We start from the raw sequence: 8609 nt of genomic DNA on the forward strand, positions 1-8609 counted from the left end.
ACTTGTTGAGGAAGTTTTTCTACATATGCGACCTTAGTATTTGTATAAGATGTTTTTCTTAACATAGACGTAACTTGGTGTGTGCGTAATCAAGTTTTTTGTAAGGTAAGTGCATCAGATATATATAAAAAAAGGAACTGAGAATAATGAGACGAAACAAGGAAAAATGGATACAAAAATAAAGAATAGAGACTAACGGGGACACAATATACTGATGGTTGCTTGCTTAACGTCCAATGACAAATATGTCATGCATGTTTAGGACGATGTGATACTATACAAAGAATAGAGAATAGTGCTATTTTATAGTATGAAGATAAGAGAAAAAGTGGACAGGTGTGCAATAATATAAGAATAGTTTGATCTTGGGTTGCTTTTATATCGTCTTGTGGTAAATAATGGTAATGTTCATGTCCTACGAAAAAAATGGGGGGGGGGTCCACCTATGACGAGTGCTATAATATCTACACAGGACCATAACTAGGCCTCAGTATAAAACAAGGCAGGCGTTTGGGTACCGTCGTTCGCAGTACCCAAGTAATGGGGAAACCAGGGGAGACACAACCGGCCGAAAACTAAAAAATTAAGACTTAGATAAAAACCATGACAAAAAAAAAGAGTAAAACTTATATAAAGTACTTTTAATCAAGACTAGATTTGTATGTCTTCTCTAACAAAATAGCAAATAGTGTCTTCTATATAAAAAAAAAAGAAGCTGTAAACAACACGTTAAAATTTAAAATTCCATGTGTCAAAAGTGCTTTTCTGGATTTACCATCAGGACCGCACAATGCCGAATATTTGAAGACAGGGATCTATAAGGACCGAAGGTGTAGATAGATGTATGATATATATATTATCAGCAGGAGCAATAGACTTTCCCCGCGAAACAGGGTACTTGTAATGCCGCAATGGTTAGTATACGAAAACCAGCAAAAATTTGTTCAGAGGATACTTTACAAACTGTTTTATTTGAAATAATAATGTTGGTGTCGTTTTTGTTATTCACGATCGATTTCAACTTTGTATTCGCAACTGTTGCCTTGCCGACTTAAATAGATTATGACTTTTTTAACTATTTCTCCTCGCCTGCTACACTTTTGCATTTGTTATTCCTAACAATCAATTGAATAGATTTGGTTATAAACTTTATATTGAAATGAACAAAGTCGCAGTGAGATATCAAGGGGAGTTCCAGGGGTCGGAACACTCTTTTCTTGTCGATCAATGCTTTTTAATAGGGACATATGGTCGGACCCCCTTTAATCTTGGGTTGGAATCTCCTTTTGAAAATGACTGGATCGACCCCTGCGTTGTCAGTGCACTCTATATTACAATTCCATATAAAATAGTTCCGGACTCGGAACAGGGGTTAAAGCTCATGTTTCGATCAAACCAGTCCCACCCATGCCATAGTGGATACTTATCGACACCGCGAAAAAAAAACGTTCATACTTAATGATTCCCAATATCTCTATTATTAATAATTGCATAAAATAAAACAACTTGGAACTCGTTTGTCATTTTTGTGTGTTGCTGATGAAAACATAGATAGCAAAGTTTTAACTATTTGAGTACACCTATTTTTACATTTCAACTACTTCTGGCGAACAGTCTAAATTATATTTCCGACATAGAGAAGTTCGTTGATAACTGTTGTTTTTTTTGTTTGTTTTTTTCTCGAATGATTGTGATTTTTTTTTCTATTGAAACCAAACACTTAGACAAAAGTGTTTGTCCTATTCAGGAAAAATAAAAGTTTCAAAATTATACCGAACGTCAAGTGAAATTTCATGAAGTATAATTAGCTCCAAAACACCCGTCCACTGAAGTTCTTCATTATCTTTAAAACAAAATAAAAGAGAGAAATTATATCTTAGCATATAAACATGCTAACATGCTCCATGGTTGATTGCAACTTTCCTAACATAAAGTATTGCTGACTTTTTTCAGCAATTGTCCAAATCTAGCTACTGCAACGACAATTGTGATATTTTGTGTGTTTTGTGTTTTGCTTTTTAAAATAAGGTTAGTTCATTCCAAATACTTCGTACAATTACAGCATTTTCAACCTGGATAACACCGGCCGTATACAATAATTAATGTTATTAATTATAATAATAATACTTTATTCCGAAAGCAATACAGCTTATATGATACCAAATAACACATTGCTGCAAATATATTAGAAAAAAATCGTTGTTCAACTACAGAAAAAACATAACTATCGTTACATTGTTTTGGATCGTCGGTTTATTTTTACGATTTGAGAAAGCCCAAGATGTAAATGCTACCTGTAAGTGTAATTGTAATCCTAATCGTAGGTGTATGACAGTTTCCGCAAATGTCTATAATAGGACCATACGCGTATTGTCATTACCATATCCGTATATACTCGTTTGGTTTTCAACGGGTCGGACTCTATGGGTATTAAGAAGATATTTGTATTTTTAAAATAAAGTAGAATTTCTTTCACAGGAACACGGCTTGTTCTATAAATCCATATCGATACAAGTTATTACCTAAAACCGTTTAACTTCATCAGATTTTCATTTTGGAAGGAAGGCTCAAGATATAATCGATATCAATTGAAAATGATAATTGTCTTGCGTGCAAATCGTTTTCTGAATATTTCCATCAGTTAATCTCAGATCTAAACATTTGACAAATTTGTTGAAATGTTTAAAGCTGTAATACCAGAAGGGACCGTCAAAGAATAGCTTAATTCATGTCAACTTTGCCTCAGGGAGTTTTTTTTAAATGATTTATGAATTTATCAACAGGAAGTTTCAAATAAGTATAATGTTATAAGTCATTTCAGTATTGAAGAGCTGAGTACTGATATGATGCAACACTTTTGTGGCTACCAATCCACCAGCAGCAGTACTTTTTTGATTTTGTGCTAGAAACAAAAATTGACACTTTATAATTGTCGTGCGTCAACAACTTGACATAGATAATGTAGGACAAGATCACGTTAGGCCAAAATATGACTATGAATTTCAACTTTGACATAAAATTTCAAAATGTTCACAATTTGATTCTGCAATGGATCTATTTCAATACCATTACTACTAGATTAAGGAGATCGATTTGATGGAGTACATTCTATGCTTCTTAAGTCAGCACATTTGGGATACATTGTCAAAGTACGATGAGTTTGCCCATTTTTGGACATACAAGCTTGAGGAAACCTATGGGGCGCAACCTAGGATCCAAAATATTATGTGACAAAAAGTTGGTATACAATACAAAATAAGAATTATTATTGAACTGCTGTCTTACAGGCACTACTGTCAGTACCAATACTGGTAGAATGCAAGTTTCCGACGTTATATAGCAAGGGCGTTGGTAAGTTTATTGTAATGAATTGCGTTTATTTGGCTATATATTATGGTCATATTTGTTTAGTTTGAGTTATATAACGGTGTTTTGGACCAAATTACAAATGCCTTTACCTTGCTCAAAACGTTTCCTGACAAAGTCGAAATGTTCACCAATCAAACGTATAAAAAGAAAATGATACCACAGGGACATTCAAACTCGCACGTCGAAAAATAACTATCAATGTCATTAAAAAAATAGAAAAAGACCATAAGAAACAAAACAGTAGACAAAACACAACATAACAATATAAAGACTGAGCACCACGAACCGCCAAAAACCGAGGTCGATCTAAGGTGCTCCGATAGGGTAAGCAAATCCTGCTCCACATATGACACCTGTATAAGAAATGCACTTTTAACAAGAAAAAAACCTTTTATGAGGACAAGCCATATAATACTTTTTTTAATAGTTTTTGTTAACTTATTTAAGCTAAGTATTTATTTCAATATTTTTTTCTCACAAAAATATATAATTGGCAGTGTACCAAAAATGTCTTCAATGAAAGGCAAATTGTAGCATGATATTTTTTATGGAAAACTTGGTATTGTTTTCAGTATAAAATCACACTTCTGTCAGTGCTTTTTCATCATCACAGCACAGTTTGTATGGGAGTTGTCTCATCTTCGGGGTTTTCCAGTTTACGTTTTATAGTTTTTGTTCCTTTCTTAAACTTATCATCTTGCAAAAAGTCTATAAATTCTTTAACTTCCTCGGAATATTGTATCATAGCAGCTGCAATTATTTCCATTTCGCTAGAATCAGACTCTAGAAAAACTTTTTTCTTCAACCGCGTTATTATTTTGCGTTTTGTGTTACGGAAACATTTTTTTTGTGATTCTGGTAATGCTGTGTTACAGGCTTTTTCTTCTCCAGTTTTGATCTTAATAATTTGTTTACGAAAATTTATATATTCGCTTATACTGTTATAGTTCTCGTCATCTTTTTGTAACTTTATACGAAATACTTCAGTGATTCTATCAATCATATTTTCGTCATAACAGTTATCAAGAACATCAATAAATCTTTGTTCAATCGCACCAACTTTCCAACGGAAAGTATGTTCCCTTTTTCTTCCTATCTTATTTTGATCTTTGTAAACGTCCAAACTTTCATCAGTTTGCTTGTCATCGACGTCAGAATCATATAAAATGTATATTTCTTTATTCATACTTGTGCAAAATTCCTTCTTTTCTTTGCCATCACCTGAGCCTGATAATTCACGAATATCAGTTGCCAGAAGGAAATGCTTCTGCGTCGTCGAAATTGTTTTGTCATCATAAATAAGCAAACGAAATATAGCCTCCAGCACTATTTTATCGGTTTTACCTTCAACAAATAGAATTCGAGAAGAAAAAAGAAGATTTTTAATTTCTTCACTTTCCCACAACTTAACGTATCCTTTTGGTACTTTGCAGATTGAATGACATACGGTTTCATTCAAAATTGTTTTTGATGATACAAAAGTTCTCGCCATGGCCCATTTATCTAGCATCGAAGGATTGTGAGTAATTATCAACACAGTTTTCCCGATAATTTGCTTGAGAATTAAATCACGCATTTTTTTTATCATGTGAGGATGCATACCTCGATCCGGTTCCTCAATAGTAATTGTTGAAAATTCTTTGTGTGAAAGAATAAGTGTTAACTGCTTTCCTTCAAGAATACCTTCTGGTGTTTTCAAAAGTCGCTTTGGTGACAAGTCTTTTCTTTCAGTGTTGCTCACTTCAATCTTTCCACCAAGTTTAATAAACTCATAGGGATGCACGATGTGATCATGAAAGACTTGCTCTTGTGTTTTGTCAACTAAGTCATTATCCAAAAGATTTGATAAAATTTCTGCGCGATGATCAGCATTTTCATAGTTTTTGTCTCTGCTTTTATGTTGGTTTAACTCACTTTTAGTCCACTGAAGAGGACCGATTGATCGCATTGGCAATATACCAACATAGCCTTCTTCTAGCAAAAGATAAAGTGAATTCATGATAGCTTCATCAGAAGTACCAGCATCCGTTCTTCGTATCACTACACTTAATATGACACGTAATATGGATTGTAGTGTACTTAGTATACGGAAAGGAAACGAGCGCTGTACGGGAGTCTTAGATTCAAAGTCGTTCTCAATAATTTTGAAAAAATGATGTATAACTTTTTTGGTTCCAGAAATCTTTACGTCTTTTATAGCCAATATGTCCGGTGCTATTCGCCTGCAGCCTTTGGTGTTATCGTCGAGTTGTTTTGTATAACACCCATAGGATCCAATAAATTTTTGTGCAAAGGTCTGAGTAGAACCTGTACTAGATATTGAACATATAACCTTATAACAGTCATAACCATTTGCCTGGCCCTTTGATATATTTTTGGGCTGACATCCTCGACTTTTGATGAAAATGCATGCGAGGATATCCTTCGGGTGTTCTTCTTTAGAGAGCTTCAGTTTTCCTATTGGAGGATATTGCTCTGGTACGGTGAAATGGCAAACAGCATATGCTAATTCATTTTCGTTTAATACGGAAGATGTTGTTGTATTTATTTTGTTGGAATAACAACGCCGAATTAATTCAAATAAAGCTGTTTTTCCAGTCGAATTGCCTCCAATCACAAAGTTTGCACCTTCTTTAAAAACAAGTCTCTGTTCTTCATGAAAATGCACAAAATTGTGCATTGCAATAGACTGTATCATTGCTTGAAAGTCTTTCACTATGCTGAAAATAAAACAGTTATCTTATTTAGTGCATTTCATATTTATTTTCATCTAGTATGAATAAGAAAATTGCATTTGAGAATTGTTACAGTGATACTTATAATTTTGTTTATCGATGTTTGGTAAGCATCATCTACATACAGTATAGAACTATATATATTTCTTGTAACTTTTAGAGTGTTATGTCATTCGCATGATACAATTTATTTAAATCTGAATTCTCAATAATATGAATACGCCGATGTGTGATTGTTACGTGGGTATTTCATACTTAAAGATTTCTTTTGTTTGAATACAATTTAGATTTTAAACAAGAATGTGTCCCCAGTACACGGATGCCCCACTCGCACTATCATTTTATATGTTCAGTGGACCGTGGAATTGGGGTTAAAAATTAATTTGGCATTAAAATTAGAAAGATGATATCATAGGGAACATGTGTACTAATTTTCAAGTTGGTTGGACTTCAACTTCATCAAAAACTACCTTGACCAAACTTTAACCTGAAGCAGGACAGACGGACGAACGAACGGACGGACGAACGGACGCACAGACAAGAAAACATAATGCCCCTCAACTATCGTAGGTGGGGCATAAAAAAGTAAAGTATCTTCCGGTTAAACCATCTTTTTTTCAATGACACCTATATCCGTCGAGAGATAGTTGAGACATTTAACTTTTTAAATGAGACAGTAAAAGGATTTATCAAATCTGCACTCGTGTACCAAAATATCCTCCACACCACTGCATAGAATATTCAGGACTTCGAAAATCATCATAGTATTAGAGAAACATAATGATGAGTCTCTATATAAACACATTTACAGCGGATTCCATTGAGTGTGTAGCCACATGTAATATCTTTGGTTAGCATGCGTGTTAGCTGAACCATGAAGTCATTGTTATGTTAGTTTAACTACCCTACTTCAAGAATAGACTAGTCCAACAGAAAACCAATATATCTGTCTGTTGGACTATGCTACTTCGAAAGGAAGGTAGTATACCTGACCTCATAATGACTTCACGATTCAGCTAACAAGCAAGCGAACTAAAGATATTATCTTTGGCTGCACACTCAATGGAATCCGCTGTAAAGCATTCGCATAGTTACTGTTGTGTATGGGTATTTAAAATTACTTATATTCTATTCAAACAAAATTATTAACGGTTCAAACAATTATCAAGTCGATATTCTCAAGGATTTGTATAGTATATACAATTAACAATTCTTTTTGTGTTTGGCTAACAGTCCATATTTTTTTCATTCTCATGTTATGTCACCCTTTATTTTAAACGAATAAAATGAATATATTACGTGTAAAAAATTACTATACAAATTCCTGATAATCTGTTGTGTACTATCATGGAAATAATATTACTACATTGATTACATGATGATTGTAAAACATATTGATATCCTATATCATTTTCAGAAAATTGAATATATAATAAACAAGGAAAAAAGTTAGAAAGACAAATCATTTTAAATTACGTTTGAAAACCTATTTCAACATAAGGAAAGCGAATGACAATCAAAACTCTACATTTGATATCCGATAAACCATTTACAGTACGCATGCGTTTGTTGTATGATTAGAGTTTCAGTTTGTAGGCATTTTCAGTGCATTTAAAAGGACACAAGCTACAAGAAATCTGAAGTATGTTGTTTTTTTTTTTGTTCAGTCATTAATGAAAGTGAAAGAGTGAAATAATAATTCGATTTTAGCAGTCAAAATGGTTCATTTTTTGTCAAATTAAGCTAAGAAAAATTGATAATGAATAATTTTCTTGCAGGTGAATAAATCGACCTCATCAAAACCGTATTCATGTGAACTGCAATTAACCCCTTAACTAAAAATGGATAACGCATGCATTGTCCGTGGACTGGTTACTTAAAGGAAATATTGTAATTTTGATAAATAAAGTACCACCGAGAACTTCTTTATCGTGTTTATGAAACAAAAGTTTGTCCAAATTGATGCTATATTGTGCTATTTTTTTATTTGTGTGTTGTCCTTTCGGTTTCAGCCTCTGCCTTCTGATTTTTTTCATTGACGTTTAAACCATCGACTCCTTTTTGAAATTGGATTAATAAACTAACCTTATGTTACGAAAATATATCCCTCACAGATGCACTGCTGTCGTGTTAGAGTAATTCAAAAATCCGTATTATTCTGACTGTATAGAACATTTAAGACTAACATTTAAAATATTCTTTTGAGAAAAGTATAGATCTATATGTATATACACATTTAAATTATTTATATGAATTTTATTGTATACGGGTATTTAAAATTACTTAATCTTGTTGTAATAAAATTGTTGGTCAAATAAATTATCAAGTCGATGCATGCATGCACTGTTATGCACTATCATAAAAAATTAATTATTAATACATTGATTATGTAATGAATGTAAAAACAGCTAGCAATTTAAATCAAACACAAGACTTATTCGTTCTAAATTAAAATTTCAAAACCAATTCCAACATTACAAATCCGGATGGATCTTAATACATCCA

The 8609-nt window shown here is 33.0% G+C and overlaps 1 long non-coding RNA gene across 1 annotated transcript; it reads right to left on the reverse strand.

The window, feature by feature from the left end:
* Window positions 1–3900: 3900 nt before the first annotated feature.
* LOC143045076 (uncharacterized) lies at window positions 3901–8297 on the reverse strand. Its single transcript, XR_012968856.1, has 2 exons — window positions 8190–8297; window positions 3901–6089 (listed from the first exon to the last, which is right to left on the reverse strand). It is a non-coding gene; the product is annotated as an uncharacterized LOC143045076 (long non-coding RNA).
* Window positions 8298–8609: the final 312 nt, after the last annotated feature.

Source organism: Mytilus galloprovincialis, chromosome 9 (assembly GCF_965363235.1).
Source record: "Mytilus galloprovincialis chromosome 9, xbMytGall1.hap1.1, whole genome shotgun sequence".
Classification (NCBI taxonomy): domain Eukaryota; kingdom Metazoa; phylum Mollusca; class Bivalvia; order Mytilida; family Mytilidae; genus Mytilus; species Mytilus galloprovincialis.